The 27,766-nt window shown below is 42.9% G+C and overlaps 1 protein-coding gene across 1 annotated transcript in view; it reads left to right on the top strand.

Moving 5' to 3' along the window:
- HTR2A (5-hydroxytryptamine receptor 2A) overlaps positions 1-27,766 on the top strand; it is a 187,493-nt gene that overhangs the window by 121,892 nt on the left and 37,835 nt on the right. The gene's annotated exons all lie outside the window — the stretch shown is intronic.

The following is a 27,766-nucleotide window of genomic DNA, read 5'->3' as shown; positions in this document are numbered from 1 at the left end:
CTGCAGACTTCAAGTCATTCCACAGGTTTTTAGTGAGGTTTAAGTCTTGGCTCTGACAAAGCCAAGCAATGGCATTCACCTTCTTCTCCTTCAACCACTGTGTGGTCATTTTTTCTGTCCTTTGGGCCATTGTCATGTTGGAAGGTAAACCTTCTTCTCATTGACAACTTTCCGGCAGAGGGCAGCAGATTTCCCTCAATATTTTGACAGTATTTTGCTTCATCCATTTTTCTTTCTATACTGATAAGTGCTCCAGCCCCTGCTGAAGAGAAACACCTCCATAACAGGATATGGATATTACCACATCCATGTTTTTCTGTAGGAATGGTGTTTTTTGGATGGTGATCGTTTGGTGTTGAGGCCAAATAATAAAATTTTAGTCTCATCTGACATAACACCTTTTTCCATGTATAAATGTGTGTGAACACCACTCTAGGTCAGTCTCTCATCTCCCATCTCCACTTCCACTAACACACAGACCATGTGCTGGCCCCGTCCATTACTTATTCCAATGAGTAAAAAAGAATTCTGGTTGGCCGTACATCCACTATTTGCCACATTGCCAGTGAAAAAGTTAACAGACTTACAATTTAACACTGCTAAAAATTTGTGGACATTTATCCTCGCTATCTGGGTATCCAGTTTGGAGCAACTTCTTGATCCAGGGAGGGTCTGCGTTGTACCAAATACCTTCCACTTCTTAATAATAGACTTCACTGTTCTTCTAGGCATTGATAAAGCCTTTGATTTTTTTTTTGTATCCATCTTATGACTTGTGCCTGTCCACAGCTCTATCCTGGAGATTGCCTTGCTATCCAAGAAGTGAGATTATTGTCGCGAAACGTGTTGAGCTAAAGGATGTACCCATCATTATGTTTTGTTAAAAATGTGTAAGAGTGTAACTTGTAAATGTTTCATTATATGAATATTATGTTGATTCTATGCAAATAAACGGTATTGTTTAAAAATCAGCTTGCTGTTTTAAAATTTTCTTATTCATGTAAAGATTTTTATCTATTGCTTAATAAATCTCTTCATGCAAATGTTGTACCTCATTTAAAGCCCCATGCAGGCCATAGAGCACACTGGGCACTTGCCCGGTGGGCCAAGGGCAGCCGGGCAGCATGTGCTTGTGGGGCTGTTACCTGTGACCATGAAGAGAGAGGGGATCTATGTGAGACGTGGCCGCCAGACGGAGGAAAATTAAGTGCAGCCCCCCAGGCATGTGCCTGGATATGAGGAGTAGCTGCATACACAGTAAAATAATCCATCTCTTTCTTTTTCTCCTATACTCTCCGAATGACTGCTTCTCATTTTCTCCGTCCTGTGGGCATTCAGAGGCTGTAGGAGAAAAATAAAGAGATGGATTCTTCTACTAAGTATGCAGCTGCTTCTCCCATCCAGCTTTTTTCTATTGCCCCCTAGTGCTCTCAGGCTCCTACCATGCTCTCAGGGGGACCCCCATGCTCTCAGGCTCCCCCACTGCTCTCGGGGTCCCCCCCAGTGATCACTAATTCCCCCAGTGCTTTCCAGCCCTTGTACACTCCAGCCCCTCCCAGTGCAAATCAGCTGCCCTGTACTTTCCCGCCACCCCCAGTGCTCTCAGCCCCCCTGTACTCTCCGCCCCCCCAGTGCTCTCCAGCCCTCTGTGCTCTCCAGCCCCCCAGTGCTCATCCTCCCATGCTCTTCTGCCCCTCCAGTGCTCTCCAGCCCTCCATGCTCGCCAGACCCCCCAGTGCTCATTGCCCCCCATGCTCTCCAGCCCCCCAAGTGCTCTCCAGCCCTCCATGCTCTCCAGCCCCCCAGTGCTCTCCAGCCCTCTGTGCTCTCCAGCCCCCCAGTGCTCATCACCCCCATGCTCTCCACCCCCACAGTGCTCTCCAAACCTCCATGCTCTCCAGCCCCCCCAGTGCTCATGCCCCCATGCCCCCCAAGCCCCCGTGCTCTCCAGCCCTCTGTGCTCTCCAGCCCTCCAGTGCTCTCCATCCTTCCGTGCTCTCCAGCCCCCCAGTGCTCATCACCCCCATGCTCTCCAGCCCCCCAGTACTCTCCAGCCCCCCCCAGTGCTCATTCCCCATGCTCTCCGGCCCCCCCAGTGCTCTCCAGCCCTCCGTGCTCTCCAGCCCCCCCAGTGCTCATCGCCCCCCATGCTCTCCAACCCCCCAGTGCTCTCCAGCACTCCGTGTTCTCCAGCCCTCTCAGTGCTCATTGCCCCATCATGCTCTTCAGCCCCTCCCATTGCTCCCAGGCTCTCCTGTGCTCTCCAGCCACCCCTGTGCTCTCCGGCCCCCTCTTCGTCCCCTGTGCTGTTCACCTCCCGTGTTCTCTGCCCCTGCTTGTGCTCTCCAACCCCCTATGGTCCCCGCCCCTCAGTGCTTGCCGACCTACCCAGTGCTCTCCAGCCCCTCTGTGCTCTCCGCCTCTGTGCTCTTTACGTCCTGTGTTCTCTGCCCCTGCTTGTGCTCTCCAGCCCCCCCATGGTCCCCATCCCCCTCAGTGCTCCCCAAGCTCCACTGTGCTCTCTGGCTCCCCCTAGTGCTCTCCACCCCCGTGCTCTTCACCCCTGTGCTCTCTGGCACCCCTAGTGCTCTCCATCCCGTGTTCTTCACCCCCTGTGCTCTCTGGCTCCCCTAGTGCTCTCCACTCCCGTGCTCTTCACCCCCATGCTCTTTACCCCCTGTGCTCTCTGGCCGCCCTAGTGCTCTCTGCCCCCCCCCTAGTGCTCTCCACACTCCTCTGTGTTTTCCACCCCTCCACCATGCTCTCCGTGCCTCCCAGTAAATATGCCATGGGCTGCTCAGTCTAAAATGCCAGGCTTATTTTTTGTCCCAGTCCGGGCCTGGTCCCATGAAAAATGTTTTTAGTTTTTTGTATACCCATAGTTGTTTGTTTGCTTTAGTTGCACAATATCATCTATATACCACCAATAGAACTTGAGGTTTTTCCTCTGTACATTGTATATTTGTTCTTCTTCCCAATTATTTAAAAATAAGTTGGCTACACTGGGGCATACTTAGGCCCCATAGCTACGCCCTTTGTCTGAATAAAATATTCACCTTTATGCCAGAAATAGTTATGACTCACGGTTAGTCTTAAACCATCAATAATGTACCTGATTTGTTCTTCTTTCATATTAATTTGTCTATGTAATGCCCATTCAACACTGTTTATTCCATCCTCTTGTACTATGTTAGTATACAATGAGTTGGCATATATTGTGACTAGGATGTAATTTTCTTCTATCTCAAGGTTTCTTAATTCATCAATCAGATGCCTGCTGTCTTTCAAATAAAATGTTCCTACTTTTACCAGCAGTTGTAAGTATCCATCGATGTGCGATCCTAATTGGGAGAAGAGCCTTCCTTATTGGCCTTCCTGGTGGGTTCGTTTGACTTTTGTGAATTTTGGGGACATAATAGATGACAGGTGTTTTTGCTGCCTCCTGTGTCAGGAAGGTAGATTCCTTTTTTGGGAGAATTCCTCTGTCTTCTCCTCTTTTCACAAAAGATTTGAATTTCTTTTCATACTAAATTTTTGGAGTTCCTTTGAGCTTTTTGTATGTTTCTTGTATATTATTTAACAAATTGCTCATCTCTACTTCATAATCCTTTTATTGAGTATCACTAATTATTTCTCACAAACTTTTGCAAGTCTATGTAAGACTCAAATTGATCAAATTCCTTATCAGGGGCATATTTTAATCCCAGATCCAACATTTTTAGTTCTTCTTCATTAAAGACTACTTAACTTAGATTAAAAATGCTCCCCTAATACTCTTGCCTTCTTTTTCTTTCTTTCTTCCTCATTTTGCTCTAGTCCGTTTCCTCTTGCCCATCTCTGGGTTCTGTATGTATGATCTCTTCTCTCTTCCCATTAGTTTTCTTCTGGCTCCCAATCGTTCATTATCCTTCCTGTATTCCTGGTTATTCTTGGGTATATAGTGCAACGTGACCATTGAACATTCAAAAGATATAATTTATGTTACGCATAGGATCGATGGATTTACCGTTTTGTATATGACTTAATTAGGTATGTCCCAAGTGGGATTTCATTAATTTTCCGCAATTTTCTTGGTTATTAATAGGATTGATATGTATACTCAGGTAATATACTATTGTCTTCGGTCTCCAAAATCCTACCAAACATGGCGCTGCAGCTAAGCACACTGAATACAATGGACTTCGGTCTGAATAATCCCACCGAAAATGGCCGCCGTAGCTGTACATAGCAAAGCCATGTTGGACTTCGGTCTGCAATATCTTATCAAAAATGGCCACTGTAATTACGTAGGTCACTGTGCACTATAAAATGGAGGTGAGGCAAGCACGGATGTATGCTCCAGATGACGTCAGAATGACAAAGCACGTAGGGCAGGGTCAACATACATTCTTGCTTGCATCACTTCCGGTCATAGGCGTTAGTAATGGCCAAAAAATAATGAAGTATAGCCTCCATATAATAACTATTCATATAGAAAGTACCATCATCCAGTAATAATTCAAGGGGAAAGGAGGTAGACTGAAAATTGTGAAGGTAGGGGAGATGTGATAAAGAGCTCCCTATACCAATTCCAAATTCAATCATACCAAAAGCATGTTGGACTATACCGGTACTTAATTCGATACATAAAACTCAGAAAATATATAATAAAATAGTACAAATTTTAATACAAGGAAAGAATTTTTTCACAAACAAAAAACAATATATTGATACAGCAAAACATATTATATTTAAAAAGCTAGTGTATCCCAGATTTCTTGTGTACAGTTACTCATAATCGAGTTCCGTTCTAGGAGTACATTTTGGAGATTCCTCGACTAGTTTCGCGGAATTTTATCCGCTTCATCTGGAGGTAGTCTAAGAATTAAAACATACATTAGAAAATTCATACCTATTCATATACTTATACAGTCATATAGCTATATATCGCAAAATAAGCAAAATCAAAAGGAATTTACAATTAAATTTACAAAAAAGAAGGGATTGTAGGGGAATTTGTTACGAAGAACAAAGGGGAAAAAAAAGAAAGAAGGAAAGCAGACGTCCGAGTCCCCTCAAATTTTCTCACCCCGGCGGGCATGGGGGATATAGTGCACATGATGGAACATGGTAAAATCGGATATAGAGAAAAAAAAAAACACATATAATGTAAAAATTGTACTATATAACCATAAATTAAGAAAGTAAAGTTAATCAAGACTATATAGCTGCACCTGACAAGGAAAATGTCTCAATCAAGAAATTGGCAGCGTGTGGATCGCCATCTTGAGGGTCCATGTTATCTGTAATTGCAGGGTATAGAGACTAATATATTCCCCAACTGTGCAAGGTTGGTCAGTGGGGATGAATGCTCCTCAGTTTCAGCAGTTCAAAAGCAGGCAAAATATTCCTGCAATAAGTATAAAAATTAAGTATATTATAAATGGACACATCAAGGAGCCACATACAATATGGATAGGTAGTGAGGTAAACCCTATTAGATCCAATAAGTGATCACATACCTGGTTTGCAGATGTCCTGAGTAAAACTGAGGAGTAGCAAATTTAAATCCACCATATAGAGTGCAGACCCATAACTAGCGGTCAATCCAGACCGCTGTTATATGGGATCCCCAACAGGATGTGATGTCAGACAATCAACACCCTGTCAACACCTCCACACTGAACAGGTGGACTCCAGGAAGGCGTCACACAGGAAGTGTGCTAGGGAAGGGCGGAAGACAACAGATGTACTGATGTCTAGCCCTTAGAACCTGCAAGCCAAAAGGGGAAAGAAACAAGGTAACTGCCCCTCCTGGCCAGGAGGTGTACATGTGGGGGAGAAAGAGGAAGGAAACGAACGGCTCAAAACAGAGTAAATAAAAAAAAAAAAAAAGGAAAAATATATCGAAAAAGTCTACGTAACAAAGACTCCAATAATACAATTATAATCAAGCAAAAAATATAATAAACAACATAATAACCAAATTGTATAACTCATATACATATATATATATATAATGGATGAAAAAAAGAAAGAATTTTCTTTTACATTGTTAGAAATTAGGGGTTGTCAACAATATCAACAAGAGGGGGGAGGGGGCGATCCAGGAGGAGAACAAAGAAAAAAAAATTCTTATATTTATTCTCAATAGAATCTATAAAAAATATTTATATGAAATGGTTTCGTTGTTGGGGGTCCAAACTGGGATGGACTTTTTACCACTGTTGTTTTTTTAGGTCCTTAATCGTGGTTTGGAGAAATGTCCAAATAGCTGGGCATGTAGTGAGATCAGGGAATCGGCGTGAATGTAAACGACATTTTTTTGAAATAGCGCTGGGGTTATGAGGGAAATTGGGTTGTGGTACATCAGGAAATTGGGAAGATGATGACAGTAGGGAAGGAGAATCCTCCATATTGCCCTCATCATATAGGAGCATGAGATCGCGAAGTGCCCTAAATTCAGCTATAGTGAAGTGTTTGGTGCTTTCAGTGAGTTGTCGTTCCAAATTAGAATTAGTGTGATCTTTACTAAACATGAATTTGAATGTGAGATTGCGTGCAAATAGGTGTAGGTGTTTAATAGTCTCAGTGATTTTAAGACGGTCTAAAGGGCAAAATCCCAGACCCAGGTGAAGTACTGATAGTTCATCTTTAGAGAATGAATAAGGAGTAAGGTTTACGATATTATGGTTGGTGTTAGATTGGGAGTGTGTAGTGGGGTTTGTGGGGGTTTTAGCATATATGAATCCAGGTTGGCTTGGTGTTTTCTCAAATCTAAAAAAATTTGATCCTCATTAATTTTGGTCTGTTGATTTGTTATAAGGGAGGAATTAAGTAATTTGGGGATAGTGCTGTGTAAAGTAGGTTGACTAAAGGAAGCCTCCACTATATGTGATGTGTCACTACAGGTTTGTGTAGTAGGTGTACGAGCATTCTTTGGTGTCTTAGGGGCTTTTTTATCCTTTTTAGTGTTAGCTGGAGGGGTTGCTCCAGTATAGCGTAATCTTTTCCGGGGTGCATTTGTCTCCTGTCTTACATTACCTTGTGTCGAATATGTAGATGACAAGGAAGAGTCTGATTCAATTTCGGTCCCTGTATTAGTGGTTATATTATCAGGTATAGGTAAAAACTTTCTACCCCTACCTTTTGTTCCCAACCATTGGTATGCATATCCATCCCCAAATGTTGTCTTGTCCTTACCGAATTTGATCTGTTTCTTGATAATAATGGATTTGTTTAGTGCTTCTAAGCGAGTTTTCAATTCGACCCATTTGGGTTCAAATGTTGGAATATCTTTTAGGTGTAAATAATTATTATTCAACCTTTCAATTTCTTGATCTAATAAGATCATATCTGTATTACTGAAACATAGGCGTTAGTGTCAGTAATACATGCTTTACTGTTTATGCTAATATGTGAGTACATTTCCACATCTTTTTAACTGGAATAAAAGTTTTTTTAATAGTATTGTACTATTGGGGTCCTTCTCTCCTTTACATGGTCACTGAGTGGAACACCACCAAAACATCTCGGACTGGCCAGCCCTTAGGGTGCTACACAGTAGCAAATACTGTGAATGTCTCATACCCCAGGTGGGGAAGAAAATTCTGGTGAGTGCAGCCACAATAGGAGCACGGATAAGTCACGCATGCTGTGATCATCCTCCGAAGAGAAAATTAGATCATCGTTATTTTATATATATTTTTACTAGCACTAAGCACTTTATTGAAAACTAATTATTCAACTTACGGGACTAAAAGTTCTCATTTGATTTTGTTTATCTTATTTTTATTTTACTATATATCTCTATTTGGGACTCAAGTCCACCATTTTGTGTATATTTTCTTGCACATGATTATATAATAAGTTTATTTTAAGAGTCACATTTATATCAACCTATTAGTGGTCTAATATTTAATCAAAGTTGAGAATACACATACTATATCATCTCACTCAATTGAGTCACCATAGTTACACCACCAACATTTAGTATAGGTTTCAGATAGGTTAACACTTTATGAATCATTTGACCAGCGCCACATCTACTTTGCTTTTTTCCAAACCATTTACCCCAACCAGGTGGAAGTAATTAGTAGAGGCAACAGTTCTCCTGATTCATTCTTTGTTTTTGCATTCCCATTTTTATTATATATTTCTTTTCCTGCTGGTACTTACACATTTTTGGGACCATTGTCATTTATACAGCAATCAGTGCTATTAAAATTCACTGATTCCTGTGTAAATGACACTGGCAGTGAAGGAGTTAACCACTAGGGGGCAGTGTAGGTGTTATGTATGACGTTATGTCTTTTTTTTTATTGTAGGGGGCGTGGCCTGGCATGTGATGTCACTGATTGTCCTTCCCTATAAAAGGGAACAGACGACCGGTGAAAAGCAACGTACAGGTACGTGCTTGTGACCAGCTGTGCCATTCTGCCGATGTACATCGGCGTGAGGCGGTCCTTAAGTGGTTAAGAACATATTTGTGGTAATGCTGAATTGTCATTTATAGATTCATTTGTCATTTTATGTGTCATTTTATTTTACTTTAATTTAGCAATATAAAGACAGGTAAATTGAATATATTCCTTCAACTTAAAGCAAAACTATCAGTTTCCAATTACTAATACCTGGTATCTCAAAGTGTATAGAAACAGCTTAAAATACTTTTAGAATTATACTCTAATGGCCCATATATTTTCAAAACAGACGATTGCAAATGTGTGGAAGACGCCAATTCTCAACTTCAACAAAGTGAAAAGTCAGGTGTACAGTACTCTGGTGAATGAGAAATTGATAGCCATATTAACCGTTACACATGATACATTTTTAGGTACCTTTCAGCCCTGGCTAGATTACTTCCCAGCAATGCAACCGCCTACATGCTTATTGGATCTGTTATCTAACACTTTTTAACGTACCTAATGTGAATCTCTGGGAGAGAGACGACCTCCCCCTAGCCCACCGCCCCCCTTTTTTTTTCTTCCTTCTTCTTCTTTTTCTCTCACTTTTCCATTTTTCTTCTTCTCACCGCCTTAATATTGCCTTTTTGTTTATAAGTTAGAGCGTGTACCTCTTTTTTGGTCTCCCGGACAACTATACTGTTCTCTCTAGTTCTAGGGGTCCCTGATCGAAAGGCATTTATCATAAACAAACTGTATCGCAATTCCAGGCAGGGCTCTTATATTTGTTTATCTAACAACTCAGTGCTGCTTGGATCAATTGTCCTTTATTTCTACTTCATGGTTTCATGTCCACTATCTGCGGAGAGAAACTTCTTTTGAATTTGTTCCAATTTTCATATAGTATGAGGGGGTGTTGATAAGTATTGAGACTTTCTCAGAAAAAATTGAGCTAGGAAGCTGTAACTGCTACACTATTATACATATTCCTCCAGGAAGTCAATGCACTTGTGACATCTGACCTGCAGCTTCTTGAGTCCCTGCAAATAAAATTCTTCCGACTGCTGGTGTAACCACTCATTTGCAGCATTAGTTGCCTCTGGAACACTTCCAAATCATTGTCCCTTTAGGTGTTTTTTGAGATTGGGGAACAGATGATAGTCAGAAGGAGCCAGGTCGGGTGAATAGGGTGGATGGGGCATCACTTGAAAGCCTTAGGAGGTCAGTTTGCCATTGTTTCACCTGCAGTGTTTCTCCACAGTCCACACATTTCCTCTTTTGTTCAGTTGTCAAAAGTTTTAGGATCCACGTTGCTGCAAGCTTTCTTACTTCAAAGTCGATGTGGATAATGGCACCAACTCTCTTATGTGATATTCCCAGATATGTAGCAATACTTATGGCTGATATTCGGCGGTCCTCCATGATCATGTCATGGGTGGCTTTCATATTTGAGGCACAGAGACAGAAACAGGCCTTCAACTGGGTTTCTCACTTTCAACAATGAAATGGCCAGTTTTAAAATTGACAATCCAACACTTAACTGCTTCATATGAATGGCCACTGTCACCCAAAGTTTGTGACATTTCATCATGGATCTGCTTCGCATCTTTCCATTGGAGAAACAGGTACTTGATTATGGTCCTAAGATTTTCCACATTGAATTATTCTGGAATTGCTGCCATGTTCACGTTATACCAGAAAAGGAAACATAAGTTAAAATCATATGTAGTTGATTTTTGCACCATTGCATATAGACAAATTGGCTAGTACATCCTGCAATTTACAGCTTCCTAGTTAAATTTTTTCTGGGAAAGGCCCAATACTTGTCAGCACCCCCTCGTATATTTGGCTTTGTAATTGTCTACTCTCCTTATCATTTCTAATAATAAAATTCAAGTGAAAGAATTATATTATTTATATTTTTCTATGTATATTTTAATTTGTATTTAAAAATTAGTCCTTGAACTCCATTTGGGTGACTGTGCAGAGGCCTGTCTATGGTTCAATGTCTTTGCAGTGTGTGGAGAGGATATACTTATTAAAACAGTTACAAAGAAAAAAGAAAAAAAATGAAAAACACCTAACTGGGGTTTGGTATTCTGGACTAGGAAATAAGCTTCAGTTTTGGGTCAAAAATGAGTTTTACCAGAATCAAAGTTATTCGTAGTTCTGGAAATGGCAAGCTCTTGCACTTTTTGTTACTATAGCTACCAGTTTCCAATAATGCACATCATTGATTATTGAGTTGCATAGTATGCTCTAATTTGTATTTCACATTTTGATTTTGATTTCTTGATTAAAACTTGCCTGTTATCTACAGTGCCTTGCAAAAGTATTCACCCCCTTGTCATTTTTCCTGTTTTGTTGCCTCACAACCAGTGGCGGAACTACCGCCATAGCAACCCACGCGGTCGCTATGGGGCCCGCAGTCGCTATGGGGCCCGAAGCCTAGTGGAACTGCTGCCGAATGGGGGCCGCTGCCGAGCGGTCCGGGGCTCGGCAATGCATTGGCAAGCTTCTGTCCTGCCCAGAACACCGGCGTCAGCCCCCTCCCAGCGTCGTGACGTCACTCGGCCGGAGGCTCGATGGGCGGAGCGTCAATGCAGAGCTACTGCAGCCTGCATACACAGGAACCAGGCAGCACCGCCGAGGAGGAACCAGACTCACCCTCACTTGCAAAATTTGCAGACCATTCATTGCAATCAGACAGAGATACTGTACAAGCTAAAGTAAGCTGATGCAATGATGGGGCCAGACTGCAGTCTAAACATTTTGAACTGTCTGTGAGTTTAACTGATTTTTATAATATGCAGCATGGCGGGGGGGAGGGGGGTGAATGTCCTGCACTGGTCACTGTAATTGTATTAATGTCCTGCACTGGTCACTGTAATTGTATTAATGTCCTGCACTGGTCACTGTAATTGTATTAATGTCCTGCACTGGTCACGGTCGAATGATTTTACTGGTCACAGATGAATGATTTTACTGGTCACGGTCGAATGATTTTACTGGTCACGGTCACTGATGAATGAATTAACTGGTCACGGTCACTGATGAATGAATTTACTGGTCAAGGTCACTGATGAATGATTTTACTGGTCACGGTCACTGATGAATGAATTTACTGGTCAATGTCACTGATGAATGATTTTACTGGTCACGGTCGAATGATTTTACTGGTCACGGTCGAATGATTTTACTGGTCACGGTCACTGATGAATGATTTTACTGGTCACTGTGGAATGATTTTAGTGGTCACAGTCACTGATGAATAAATTTACTGGTCACTGATGAATGATTTTACTGGTCACGGTCACTGATGAATGATTTTACTGGTCATGGTCACTGATGAATGATTTTACTGGTCACTGTGGAATGATTTTACTGGTCACGGTCACTGATGAATAAATTTACTGGTCACGGGCACTGATGAATTAATGTCCTGCACTGGTCACAGTAATTGTATTAATGTCCTGCACTGGTCACTGTAATTGTATTAATGTCCTACACTGGTCACAGTAATTGTATTAATGTCCTGCACTGGTCACTGTAATTGTATTAATGTCCTGCACTGGTCACTGTAATTGTATTAATGTCCTGCACTGGTCACAGTAATTGTATTATTGTCCTGCACAGCACTGGTCACAGTAATCGTATTCATGTCCTGCACTGGTCACGGTCACTGATGAATGATTTTACTGGTCACTGATGAATGATTTTACTGGTCACGGTCACTGATGAATGATTTTACTGGTCACGGTCACTGATGAATGAATTTACTGGTCACGGTCACTGATGAATGAATTTACTGGTCACGGTCACTGATGAATGATTTTACTGGTCATGGTCACTGATGAATGATTTCACTGGTCACTGATGAATGATTTTACTGGTCACGGTCACTGATGAATAAATTTACTGGTCACGGGCACTGATGAATTAATGTCCTGCACTGGTCACAGTAATCGTATTCATGTCCTGCACTGGTCACGGTCACTGATGAATGATTTTACTGGTCACGGTCGAATGATTTTACTGGTCACGGTCACTGATGAATGAATTTACTGGTCACGGTCACTGATGAATGATTTTACTGGTCACGGTCACTGATGAATGATTTCACTGGTCATGGTCACTGATGAATGATTTTACTGGTCACGGTCACTGATAAATGATTTTACTGGTCACGGTCGAATGATTTTACTGGTCACGGTCGAATGATTTTACTGGTCACGGTCACTGATGAATGATTTTACTGGTCACAGTCACTGATGAATGATTTTACTGGTCACGGTCACTGATGAATGATTTTACTGGTCATGGTCACTGATGAATGAATTTACTGGTCACGGTCACTGATGAATGAATTTACTGGTCACGGTCACTGATGAATGATTTTACTGGTCACGGTCGAATGATTTTACTGGTCACGGTCGAATGATTTTACTGGTCACGGTCACTGATGAATGATTTTACTGGTCACAGTCACTGATGAATGATTTTACTGGTCACGGTCACTGATGAATGATTTTACTGGTCACGGTCACTGATGAATGATTTCACTGGTCATGGTCACTGATGAATGATTTTACTGGTCACGGTCACTGATAAATGATTTTACTGGTCACGGTCGAATGATTTTACTGGTCACGGTCGAATGATTTTACTGGTCACGGTCACTGATGAATGATTTTACTGGTCACAGTCACTGATGAATGATTTTACTGGTCACGGTCACTGATGAATGATTTTACTGGTCATGGTCACTGATGAATGAATTTACTGGTCACGGTCACTGATGAATGAATTTACTGGTCACGGTCGAATGATTTTACTGGTCACGGTCGAATGATTTTACTGGTCACGGTCACTGATGAATGATTTTACTGGTCACAGTCACTGATGAATGATTTTACTGGTCACGGTCACTGATGAATGATTTTACTGGTCACGGTCACTGATGAATGATTTTACTGGTCATGGTCACTGATGAATGATTTTACTAGTCACGGTCGAATGATTTTACTGGTCACGGTCGAATGATTTTACTGGTCACGGTCACTGATGAATGATTTTACTGGTCACTGTGGAATGATTTTACTGGTCACGGTCACTGATAAATGATTTTACTGGTCACGGTCGAATGATTTTACTGGTCACGGTCGAATGATTTTACTGGTCACGGTCACTGATGAATGATTTTACTGGTCACAGTCACTGATGAATGATTTTACTGGTCACGGTCACTGATGAATGATTTTATTGGTCACGGTCACTGATGAATGATTTTACTGGTCATGGTCACTGATGAATGATTTTACTGGTCACGGTCGAATGATTTTACTGGTCACGGTCGAATGATTTTACTGGTCACGGTCACTGATGAATGATTTTACTGGTCACTGTGGAATGATTTTACTGGTCACTGTGGAATGATTTTACTGGTCACAGTCACTGATGAATAAATTTACTGGTCACTGATGAATGATTTTACTGGTCATGGTCACTGATGAATGATTTTACTGGCCACTGTGGAATGATTTTACTGGTCACAGTCACTGATGAATAAATTTACTGGTCACGGGCACTGATGAATTAATGTCCTGCACTGGTCACTGTAATTGTATTAATGTCCTGCACTGGTCACGGTCACTGATGAATGATTTTACTGGTCACGGTCGAATGATTTTACTGGTTACGGTCACTGATGAATGAATTTACTGGGGGGGGGGGGGGCTATTTGCAGGGGGGCCCCATACAACATTTTGCTATGGGGCCCTGTGATTTCTAGTTACGCCCCTGCTCACAACCCAGGAATTAACATGGATTGTTTGAGGATTTGCATCATTTCATTTACAGTACATGCCCACAACTTTGAAGATTTTTATTATTGTGAAGCAAACAACAAATTGGACAAAATAACAGAAAAAGTCAATGTGTATAACTATTTACTCCCCGAAAGTCGATACTTTGCAGAGCCATCTTTTAGGGCTATCACAGCTATCCAAGTTGTTTAAATAAGTCTCTATGAGCTTGCCACATCTTACCACAGGGATGTTTTCCCATTCCTCCTTGCAAAACTGCTCCAGCTCCTTCAAGTTGGATGGTTTGCAATTGTGAACAGCAATCTTTTAGTCTGACCACAGATTTTCTAGTGGATTGAGGTCTGGGCTTTGACTAGGTCATTCCAACACATTTACATGTTTCCCCTTAAACCACTCAAGTGTTGCTTTAACAGTGTGTTTGGGTTCATTGTCCTGCTGGAACGTGAACCCCTGTCCTAGCCTCAAATTACACATAGAGTAGTACAGGTATATCCCTGTCTTTAGCACCATCCATCTTTCCCTCAACTCTGACCAGTTTCCCAGTCCGGACTGCTGAAAAACATCCCCACAGCATGATGCTGCCACCACCATATTTCACTGTGGGGATGGAGTTCTTTGGGTGATGTGATGTGTTGGGTTTGCGCCAGAGTTCAATTTTAGTCTCATCAGACCAGAGCACCTTCCTCCATACATTTTGGGAGTCTCTTGCATGCATTTTTTCACAAACTCAAAACGTGCCATTTTGTTTTTTGCTACCATTTGGCTTTCTTCTGGCCACTCTGCATAAAGCCCAACTCTATGAAGCTTATGGCTTATTGTCATCCAGATATTCTAGTCTCTGCTGTGGAACTCTGCAGGTCCTCCAGGGTTACCTTAGGTTTCTGTGCTACCTCTCTGATTAATGCCCTCCTTGCCCGGTCCATGAGTTTTGGTGTATGGCTGTCTCTTGGCAGGTTTGCTGTTGTGCCATTGTTAGGACCTGGGCTTGAACCTGGGACCTCTGGTGTGTCTGGCAGTGGCTCTGCTTGCTGAGCCACCTGGAATGCTGGACAGTTCCTTGGACAGTTCCTTGGACAGTTCCTTGGACAGTTCCTTGGACAATTCCTTTAGTGATCATGTCTTAAATCTTGTTTGCCTTGAACCTTGAACCCTTTGCTCCTCCCATGAACTTCCTATATAAGCCATGTCTCTGCACTTCCTCCTTGCCAGAATATTGTGCCTTTACCAGCCAATATCTTGCTTCTATCTCTCCTGCTGCCGACCGTATCCTTGCTACCTTCCGTTACCGACATTTGGCTTGCTCCTGGACTACGCTTCTGCTGAATCCCAACCTGCAACTATTGGTTACCGACTTTTGGCTTGTTTCTCAACTACGCTTCTGCTTGATCTCTACCTGCTATATCTGCTACCAGACCCCCGGCTTGCTCACCTCCTGGTGGGGCTATCCTGAGGACCGCGACCTGGCACTAACACGCAGCCAAGCCCATCTCCACCTTTGGGAGCTCTGGTGAATACCGGTTAGTGCTTAGACCCCGCACCTCAGGTGAACCCGTGCCATCAGCCAGGGTGACCTGTGTGAATATCTGCTCTGCTGCTATAGCTATTGGTCTCTGAGCCTGACTCCAGATCGTGACAGAATATTCTGGCCAAAAACATGGAGGCCGTTGTAGCAGCTGCCGTGGCTCCTCTCAGGGTTCAAATCGCTGAGTTACAGGCATTTGGTGTTGACTACCAGGAAAAATTTTCTGAGTTACAAATTGAAATGAAAGGTCTACAAGAGGAAATCCTTGATCTACACAAACAATTGCGGGATTTTCATGCCCGAGATACTGCTGCCATAGAAATTAATGCACGAATGCCCCTACCACTCAAGTTTAGCGGAGACCGCCGCCATTATAGAGGATTCCTTAATCAATGTCGTATATACTTTCAGATGCAACCTGCTGCATTCACTTTTGACAGGAAAAAGGTGCTGTTTATTATCAACCTCCTGACTGAGGAAGCCTTAGCCTGGGCCTCCCCTTATGTGGAGAAAGATGATGTCATCCTGGATAATTTTGATTCTTTTGTGACTGCGATGAACCAAGTTTTCGATGATCCTAACCGCTGTGCTACTGCTGAGGCAAAATTGCACAATTTACGTCAGGGAAGACACTCTGTTGCAGAGTACACAACTGAATTCCGACGTTGGATCTCAGATACCAATTGGAATCCAGCAGCACAGAAGAGTCAGTTCCGTCAAGGACTCTCGGAACAAGTAAAAGATGAGCTTGCCAGAGTAGAAAGTCCTGATGACCTTGAAGCTTTTATTAAATTATGTATTCGAATTGATCAGAGACTTACTGAAAGGAGAAAGGAGAGACTGGGAATCCTAGGCAGTAATGGTGGCATGCGTTTTTCTACTACTCAGTATCCTCCTAAGGTTCCAAGAGTTTTTCCTGATTCTGACACTCCTGAACCTATGCAGGTGGATGCTATTAAAAGATCTATTACTACTCAGGAGAAAGAAAGACGACGTTCAGAAAACTTATGTCTTTATTGTGGAGACTCTGGACATTACGCAGTTAATTGTCCCAATAAATTTAAAAGAACAATTGCAGCAATGGATGTTACAGTATCTGAACAAATAAACTCAATTTCTCAGTCCATCTCTCCTTTGATTCAGGAAGCAAATAAAGTTAATTCTTTATCAACTCATTTTGTCATCCCTATAAAGCTTATTGTTGAAAGCAATGAAATACCTTGCTCTGCTATGCTGGACTCAGGGGCTGGGGGAAACTTCATCGACATCGAATTTGCCCAAAGTAATAACATTCAAATAAGAAATAAACTTGCCCCAATTGATATGGAAACTGTGGATGGCTCACCTTTGACTTCAGGCCCTGTTACCCACGAGACAATCCCACTTAAACTCCTAATTGAAACTGACCATCAGGAGACTATCAGCTTTGAGCTGATTACATCACCCAAGTTCCCTATTATCCTGGGCATTCCTTGGTTCTCTATCCATAATCCCTCCATCAACTGGGAGACACGTTCTTTAAGCTTTACATCTGACCATTGCAAGAAACATTGCAAAGAATCTGATCAAATAAGCCCTCCACCAACCCAAGATTTACAAGCAGTTTTGGCAACTATCCAGTCATATGACAAGCTACCTCCACAATATCTTGAGTTTCGGGACGTTTGTGATAAAAAGAACGCAGATCAGCTGCCTCCTCATCGCTCTTATGATTGTCCCATTGAATTGCTTCCAGGGGCAGAAATACCATTTGGTCGCCTTTATTCTTTATCAGAACCTGAACTGAAAGTGCTCAGGGAGTGGATTAATGAGAATCTTGAGAAGGGTTTTATCAGACACTCAACCTCTCCTGCTGGCGCAGCCTTATTCTTCGTGACGAAAAAGGACTCCACCCTGCGTCCGTGTATTGACTACAGAGATTTAAATAAGATCACAATTAAGAATCGCTATCCACTCCCACTGATTCCAGAAATGCTTGAGAGACTCCGCTCTGCCAAGCTCTTTACCAAATTAGATTTACGGGGGGCATACAACCTTGTCCGCATTCGTTCCAGTGATGAATGGAAAACTGCTTTCAGAACCAGATATGGACATTTTGAGTCTTTGGTCATGCCCTTTGGGCTTTGCAATGCTCCTGCAACTTTTCAACATTTTATTAATGATGTCTTTCGAGATTTGCTTGATCAGTTTGTAATAGCATATTTGGATGACATTCTCATTTTCTCTGATACTTTGGAAGAACACCGCAAGCATGTCTGTATTGTTCTCGAGAGATTAAGGCGAAATCAACTTTACATAAAATTAGAGAAATGCGAGTTTGAACAAACTCAGATTCAGTTCTTGGGATACATAATCTCTTCTGAAGGGGTTAGCATGGATCCCGATAAGATCAAAGCTGTGGTGGATTGGCCCGCCCCTAAGAATGTTAAAGAGATACAGCGATTTGTTGGTTTTGCCAACTTTTACAGAAGATTTATAAGGAATTTCTCTAGGGTAATTGCTACAATCACACAGTTGACAAAGAAAGGGGTGCCCTTTTTGTGGTCTCCTGAGGCACAGGCTGCCTTTAGTAAACTGAAGACTCTCTTCACTTCTGCACCAATCCTGGTACATCCAGATCCAGAACTACCTTTCATCGTAGAAGTTGATGCTTCTAATTCTGCTGTAGGAGCTATCCTTTCTCAGCGAATGGGAGAAAAAATGCAGCTTCATCCTTGTGCTTATTTCTCTCGACTGATGTCTTCAGCCGAGATGAATTATGACATTGGAAACAAGGAGCTGCTGGCAATTAAGGAAGCATTTTCTGAGTGGAGGCATCTGCTGGAAGGAGCTAAGCACCCTGTAACCGTTCTCACCGATCATAAAAATTTAGAATTTATTAGGTCTGCTAAAAGGTTGTCATCTAGACAAGCACGTTGGACCCTTTTCTTTTCCAGGTTTAATTTTGCTATTTCATACCGCCCTGGGTCAAGGAATGGTAAGGCTGATGCCCTATCACGGATGTTGTCTGGGCCTCTCCAGGAAAGCACCTCTGAATGTACAATCCTGCCTCAAAAGAACTTTCTAGGGGCCATGAGTTCAAAGACATTTCTTAATCTTCTCAAGGAGGGGTATGAGAATGACCCACTTCTTAATAATCCTCCTAAGGACATTAACCTCAAGTACAACAATGGTTTTTGGACTCAAGCGCATTGCCTCTATGTACCTGAATCAGTTCGGGTAGAAGCCCTCAGGTTGGTACATGACTCTAAGCTTGCTGGTCATTTTGGGGTTTCTAAAACAGAAGAACTCTTATCACGTTCCTTTTGGTGGCCTGGGTACAAGAAAGATGTTAAGAGTTATGTGGCTTCATGTCTAACCTGTGCTCGCAATAAGACACCTCGATCTTCTCCTCTGGGGTTACTTCTACCACTACCTGTTCCATCAAGACCATGGGGGTCAATTTCTATGGACTTTGTGGTTGACCTTCCTCTTTCAAAAGGGATGACCACCATTCTGGTAGTCGTTGACCGTCTCACTAAGATGGCTCATTTTATTCCAGTTAAAGGGGTACCCTCCGCCGAACATACTGCTGAGGTAATGGTTAGAGAAGTTTTTAAACTTCATGGAATTCCTGATGATGTGGTGTCTGACAGAGGGGTACAGTTTACCTCAAAATTTTGGAGAAGTTTTTGCTCAGCTTTGGGTGTAACAGTTAATCTGTCCTCGGCTTTTCATCCGCAGTCTAATGGTCAGACCGAGAGGACCAATCAAACTCTGGAGCAATACCTTCGATGCTTCGTGAGTTATCTTCAGGATGACTGGGTGGACTACCTTCCTACGGCAGAGTTTGCTTATAATAACTCTAAACATAGTTCCACATCCCAAAGCCCATTTTTCTTAAACACGGGGTATCATCCAGTTTTTATTCCTGATCTCCCCATCTCAACTTCAATTCCTGCTGTTACCAACAGACTAACTTCATTACATGAGATCCAGGAGAAATTGACTGATACATTGAAGGAGGCGCAGGAATATTACAAGAGGGCTGCTGACAGACATCGTAGGTCAATTCCCACTTTTCAAGTAGGTGAGAAAGTTTGGTTATCTACCAAAAATTTAAAAGTTCAAGTTCCATGTGCTAAGTTGGGTCAAAAGTTTATGGGACCTTTTGAGATTTCTGCTCAAATCAACCCGGTCACTTTTCGCCTAAAACTTCCTGACAATATGAAGATTCACCCTGTGTTTCATATATCACTACTCAAACCATTTCATGAAAATACTTTTTCTGGAAGAATTCATCCTCCTCCCCCACCTGTCGAGGTACAGGGTGAAGAAGAATTTGTGGTGGGAAAAATTCTTGACTCCAGGATCTCTAGGAACAAATTGCAATATTTGGTTCAATGGGAAGGATATGGGCCAGAAGAAAATTCTTGGGAGCCTAAGGAGAATGTTCATGCCCCTAGATTAACAAGGGAATTCCACCAGAGGTTTCCTCAGAAACCTGGCCCTAAGACGTCCAGGGGACGTCCTGGGAGGAGGGGAGTACTGTTAGGACCTGGGCTTGAACCTGGAACCTCTGGTGTGTCTGGCAGTGACTCTGCTTGCTGAGCCACCTGGAATGCTGGACAGTTCCTTGGACAGTTCCTTGGACAATTCCTTTAGTGATCATGTCTTAAATCTTGTTTGCCTTGAACCTTGAACCCTTTGCTCCTCCCATGAACTTCCTATATAAGCCATGTCTCTGCACTTCCTCCTTGCCAGAATATTGTGCCTTTACCAGCCAATATCTTGCTTCTATCTCTCCTGCTGCCGACCGTATCCTTGCTACCTTCCGTTACCGACATTTGGCTTGCTCCTGGACTACGCTTCTGCTGAATCCCAACCTGCAACTATTGGTTACCGACTTTTGGCTTGTTTCTCAACTACGCTTCTGCTTGATCTCTACCTGCTATATCTGCTACCAGACCCCCGGCTTGCTCACCTCCTGGTGGGGCTATCCTGAGGACCGCGACCTGGCACTAACACGCAGCCAAGCCCATCTCCACCTTTGGGAGCTCTGGTGAATACCGGTTAGTGCTTAGACCCCGCACCTCAGGTGAACCCGTGCCATCAGCCAGGGTGACCTGTGTGAATATCTGCTCTGCTGCTATAGCTATTGGTCTCGGAGCCTAACTCCAGATCGTGACAGCCATGTTCTTTCCATTTGGTTATGATAGATTTTATGGTGCTCCTAGGGATCATCAAAGATTTGGATATTTTTTTATAACCTAATCCTGACTTGTACTTCTCAACAACATTGTCCCTTACTTGATTGGAGAATTCCTTGGTCTTCATGGCAGTGTTTGGTTAGTGGTGCCTCTTGCTTAGGTGTTGCAGCCTCTGGGGCCTTTCAAAAAGGTGTGTATATGTAATGACAGATCATGTGACATGTAGATTGCACACAGGTGGACATCATTTCACTAATAATGTGACTTCTGAAGGTAATTGGTTGCACCAGAGCTTTTTATGGGCTTCATAACAAAGGGGGTGAATACATATGCACGTGCCAATTATTGTTTTATGTATATATTTTTCTAATTTTACTTCACCAACTTAGACTATTGTGTTCTGATCCATGGCATATAATTCAGGTTAAAAAAAACATTGAACTACAGGATGTCATGTAACAAAATAGGTAAAAAGCCAAAGGGGGGGGGGGGGGGATACATTTGTAAGGCACTGTATCTATACAAATTTCAAATATTGCAGTCTGCTAAAAACCACTTGCTGCATTTTTTCTGTGAGATAATATACTCCATTTTTTTATTTCTTGAATAAAATCTGACTGGTCTCTCCCACTGAAACTGCAGCCTACTAAAGCTGCTTAAACAGTGTACATCGAGTTTATCATTTTTATATCAGTTACCCATCTCCTGTGATCCAGAGCCTTCTACATCTATCTACCACACAGCCATAAAGGCTTCACAGATTGTCATGTAATGACGTGTCCCATTACTCCGTTTAAGCAAGAAGTTACTGTGCTATCCTGGGCTCCCAATGCCTCTGTATGCCACAGCTTCAACCTTTGTGCCCACAACCCACTGCACCCACAGCCCAGTCTTCTTTGCTCCTTCTTGCTATACTCCCAGCCTCTGATGGACCCCTGCTGCATCCACAGTCTCTGCCTTCCTTGCACCCACAGCCTCTGTTGAATTCACATTCTGAGCCTGCATCATCTTTACATACAAAGCATCCCCAGTGAGACTCTCAATCGCATCTACAGTCTAAGCCTTGCATGCTGCTCTTCTGCACCCACAGGCTAAAGTCTCATCCTTGTATTCAGATACTCAGCGCAGAGTGCCTCTCACTCTCCAGTTCTTTGTTACCCAGCACCTACCCTCCAAAGTGTCAGCAAGATTCTGCTGAGTTACCTGGAGGTAGTCAACTAAGGCCCAAACTTCAGTTAGGGGGGCCCTGGCAGAACACCAGCTCTCCCTTAAACTCCACTCTCAGAGGAAGCAGCCGATCAAAGAAGCAGGGTCCACTTCCCGCCTTGTGACACTTTGTGTATCTTTTCTCTCAAAACACTCACCGTGACGCTTAAATGTATTTATTTCAAGTATTTATATAGCGCCAACAACTTATGCAGGATAGCAGAATGTGTTTTGGGATGTAAATCCAAGGATGCCCAAGCATGTGTGAAAAATACATTATTTAACTCAATAATTCATTCAATAATATCACAAATTTGTGTAAAAAAATGTTCATGTTCCTTCTGCATTTTTCAAAAACTTGTGTCAGAAATCTGCAAAAGACTCACTATGCTTTCTAAAAATACTTGGGTGTTTGCTTTCCAAAATGTGGCCATTTTGTCGGTGTTTCTACTGTACTGGAAATTAGATACATAATTTATGTTCCTTGCAAGCCTGACCATGTGGTATCCTTATACTCGGAAGTAGTAGCAAAATGTGTTTTGGGGTGTAATTCTAAGTATGCCCATGCTGTGTGGTAAAAATATTTTATTCATTAATTACTTTGTATAAAAAACACATTTTCATTTTCTTTCAGCTTTTTTCAAAAACTACACACCTCACAGACAGGGGGGCCCGGGCAACCTAAACAGATAAGTAAATAATGTAAAAAAAAATCCTCCAGCCATGACCGATCAGAGTCCTAAATACTGCCAACATGGCCCACAAACCCCCCAACTGTTTACTTTTTAAGTTTTTTTTTTTGTACTGTAAGCTATGTGGAGAAAGGGTGGCGTCAGAGGAAGGACTATAAGGACTATTTTTTCTATATCGGGCGTGGAAGAATGCCTCTACCGTGGCTGCTCCTCATCTCCTCATGCTGGCTCAGCTGACTAGTGCCGTCCCCACAGCAGAATAATTCCTCTCTCTCCACGTGAGAGAAGTAGCAGAAAGGCAGCGACTCAGGCAAGCAGCAGTTGCAGAGGACAAAAAAGAAGCAGTTGGCATCCCATCTGACTGGAATCGTTTGTGGACACTCCGGGCCAGGCAGCAGCAGGATCAGGGAAGAAGTGACTGCTTAGGCCCAGCTAACAATGGCACAGGTGTGTGCTTGTTTGGAGGGAAGGGGCTTCAAGATCTACTACTACTTCAGAAGCATCTATACATTATGCCATTGGCGGCATAGGTGGCACTGTCTGCAGGTAGCACTTGCGTTATGGGCTGCCTGCAGAGACAGTGCCATCCATGCTGCCAATGCCTTAATGTGCTGCAGACAGTGCTACCCATGACGTTAATGCATGTGCTGCCTGCAGAGACAGTGCCACCCATGCTGCCAATGGCATTATGCCATTGGCAGCATAGGTGGCACTTTCTGTAGCACAATATGGCATTGGCGGCATGGGTGGCACTGTCAGCAGGTAGCACGTGCATTATGGCATTAGTGTCATAGGTGGCACTGTCTGCAGTACAATATGGCATTGGTGGCATGGGTGGCACTATTTTCAGGTAGCACATGCATTATGGACCATAATGCATGTGCTGCCTGCAGAGACAGTGCCACCCATGATGCCAATGCCGTAATGTGCTGCAGACAGTGCCACCCATGGCACTGATGCCGTAATGTGCTGCAGACAGTGCCACCCATGCTGCCAATGCCATAATGTGCTGCAGACAGTGCCACCCACGCCGCCAATGCCATAATGTGCTGCAGACAGTGCCACCTATGTTGCCAATGCCATAATGTGCTGCAGACAGTGCCACCCGTGCCGCCAATGCCATAATATGCTGCAGATAGTGCCACCCATACTGCTAATGCCATAATGTGCTGCAGACAGTGCCACCTGTGCTGCCAATGCCATAATGTGCTGCAGACAGTGCCACCAATACTGCTAATGCCATAATGTGCTGCAGACAGTGCCACCCCTGCCGCCAATGTCGTAATGTGCTGCAGACAGTGCCACCCATGCCGCCAATGCTGTAATGTGCTGTAGACAGTGCCACCCATGGCATTATGGAGAGGTCAGGGGTGGGGCTGAAGGAGGGACCATGGTCGGGACCAGGGGTGGAGCTGAAGGTGTCCCCATCAGGTAGGCTGTACGGGGACCCATGATTTCTATCAGCGGCCCTGCATACACTCAACCGCCACATTATCAGGTACACCTGTTCAATTGCTCGCTAACACAAATTGCTAATCAGCCAATCACATGGCAGCAACTCAATGCATTTAGGTATCTAGATGTGGTGAAGACAACTTGCTGAAGTTCAATTCGAGCATCAGAATAGGAAGAAAGGGGATTTTAAGTGGCTTTGAACGTAGGATGGTTGTTGGTGCCAGACGAGCCGGTCAGAGTATTTCAGAAAATACTGATATACTTACTGGGATTTTCATGCACAACCATCTCTAGGGTTTACAGAGAATGGTCCAAAAGAGAGAAAATATTCAGTGAGAAGCTGTGTGGACGAAAATGCCTTGTTGATGTCAGAGGTCATATGAGAATGCACAGAGTGGTTCAAGATGGTAGAAAGGCAACAGTAACTCAAATAACCACTCGTTACAACCAAGGTTTACAGAATACCATCTCTGAACATACAACACATCAAACCTTGAAGCAGATGGACTACAGGAGCAGAAGACCACACAGAGTGCCACTCCTGTCAGTTAAGAACAAGAAACTTAGGTTACGATTTGCACAGGCTCACCAAAATTGGACAATAGAAGATTGGAAAAATGTTGCCTGGTCTGATGAGTCTTGATTTTAGCTGCAACATTCAGATGGTAGGGTCAGAATTTGGTGTAAACAACATGAAAGCATTCATTCAGGTTCAGGCTGGTGGTGTAATGGTGTGGGGGGTATTTTCTTGGCACACTCTGGGTACCAACTGAGCATTGTTTAAATGTCACAGCCTACCTGAGTATTGTTGCTGACCATGTCCATCCCTTTATGACTACATTCCATCTTCTGGCGGCTCCTTCCAGCGGGATAATGTACTATGTCACAAAGCTCAAATCATCTCAAACTGTTTTCTTGAACATGACAAGGAGATCACTGTACTTAACCACTTTCAGACCGGACCATTTTGCTGGTAAATGACCAGAGGTCTTTTTACAATTTGGCACTGCGCTGCTTTAACTGGTAATTGCGCGGTCATGCAATGTTGTACCCAAACAAAATTTGCGTCCTTTTCTTCCCACAAATAGAGCTTTCTTTTGATGGTATTTGATTGCCTCTGCGATTTTTATTTTTTGCGATATAAATGGAAAAAGACCGCAAATTTTGAAAAAAAATGATATTTTCTACTTTTTGTTATTAGAAAAATCCAATAAATTCAATTTTAGTCATACATTTAGGCCAAAATGTATTCAGCCACATGTCTTTGGTAAAAAAAAAGTCAATAACTGTATATTTATTGGTTTGCGCAAAAGTTGTCACATCTACAAACTAAGGTACGTTTTCTGGAATTTACGCAGCTTTTAGTTTACGACTGCCTATCTCAGTTCTTGAGGTGCTAAAATGGCAGGGCAGTACAAAACCCCCCCAAATGACCCCATTTTGGAAAGTAGACCCCCTAAGGAAATTGATAAGTGGCATGTTGAGCCCATCGAATATTTTATTTTTTTGCCTCAAGCGATTGAATAATGACAAAAAAATAATTTTTTTTTTTTTTTTACACAAAGTTGTCACTAAATGATATATTGCTCACACATGCTATGGGCATATGTGAAATGACACCCCAAAATAAATTCTGCTGCTTCTCCTGAGTACGGGATACCACACGTGTGGGATTTTTTGGGAGCCTAGCCGCGTACGGGGCCCCGAAAGCCAAGAACCGCCTTCAGGTTTTCTAAGGGCGTAAATATTTGACTTCACTCCTCACTACCTATTACAGTTTTGAAGGCCATAAAATGCCAAGATGGCACAAAACCCCCACAAATGACCCCATTTTAGAAAGTAGACACCCCAAGCTATTTGCTGAGAGGCATGTTGAGTCCATGGAATATTTTATATTTTGCCACAAGTTGCGGGAAAATTACAAACTTTAATTTTTTTTTATTTTTTTTTCACAAAGTTGTCACTAAATGATATATTGCTCACACATGCCATGGGCACATGTGAAATGACACCCCAAAATAAATTCTGCTGCTTCTCCTGAGTACGGAGATACCACATGTGTGGGATTTTTTGGGAGCCTAGCCGCATACGGGGCCCCGAAAGCCAAGAACCGCCTTCAGGTTTTCTAATGCCCCGTACACACGAGAGGACTTATGTCCGACAGACTTCCAAAGGAGTTCCGCCGGAGTTCCGACGGAGTTCTGACAGACTTTTCGGCCGAACGGACTTGGCCACACACGACCACACTAAACTCCGACGGATTCGAACGTGATGACGTACGACCCGACTCGAATAAGGAAGTTCATAGCTAGTAGCCAATAGCTGCCCTAGCGTCGGTTTTAGTCCGTCGGAGTAGCATACACACGAGCGGAGTTTTCGAAGGGGACCGGGTCCGGCGGAGTTCCTTCGGGAAAATTTGAAGCATGCTTCATTTCTAAAGTCCGTCAGACTTTGGCGAATCAAAAGTCCGTTGCAGCCCACACACGATCGGATAGTCTGACGGACTCGGTCCTTCGGACTTTGGATGTTGAAAAGTCCGCTCGTGTGTACGGGGCATAAGGGCGTAAATATTTGACTTCACTCCTCACTACCTATTACAGTTTTGAAGGCCATAAAATGCCAAGATGGCACAAAACCCCCACAAATGACCCCATTTTAGAAAGTAGACACCCCAAGCTATTTGCTGAGAGGCATGTTGAGTCCATGGAATATTTTATATTTTGCCACAAGTTGCGGGAAAATTACAAACTTTAATTTATTTTATTTTTTTTTCACAAAGTTGTCACTAAATGATATATTGCTCACACATGCCATGGGCATATGTGAAATGACACCCCAAAATAAATTCTGCTGCTTCTTCTGAGTACGGAGATACCACATGTGTGGGATTTTTTGGGAGCCTAGCCGCGTACGGGGCCCCGAAAGCCAAGAACCGCCTTCAGGTTTTCTAAGGGCGTAAATATTTGACTTCACTCCTCACTACCTATTACAGTTTTGAAGGCCATAAAATGCCAAGATGGCACAAAACCCCCACAAATGACCCCATTTTAGAAAGTAGACACCCCAAGCTATTTGCTGAGAGGCATGTTGAGTCCATGGAATATTTTATATTTTGCCACAAGTTGCGGGAAAATTACAAACTTTTTTTTTTTTTTTTCACAAAGTTGTCACTAAATGATATATTGCTCACGCATGCCATGGGCATATGTGAAATGACACCCCAAAATAAATTCTGCTGCTTCTCCTAAGTACGGGGATACCACATATGTGGGACTTTTTGGGAGCCTAGCCGCGTACGGGGCCCCGAAAACCAAGCACCGCCTTCAGGCTTTCTAAGGGCGTTACAGTTTTGAAGGCCATAAAATGCCAAGATGGCACAAACCCCCCCCAAATGACCCCATTTTGGAAAGTAGACACCCCTAAATTTAGGGGTACACTAGTGAGACTAGGTAATAAATGGCGGGTGCCCTGAAACTATAAAAAAATAACTAAC

This window comes from Lithobates pipiens, unplaced genomic scaffold (assembly GCF_037356315.1).
Source record: "Lithobates pipiens isolate NorthernLeopardFrog02 unplaced genomic scaffold, aLitPip1_a1.2 Scaffold_16, whole genome shotgun sequence".
Taxonomy (NCBI): Eukaryota; Metazoa; Chordata; class Amphibia; order Anura; family Ranidae; genus Lithobates; species Lithobates pipiens.
Note: the sequence above shows the minus strand (reverse complement) of the source record. Positions and strands in the feature narration are given on the sequence as shown.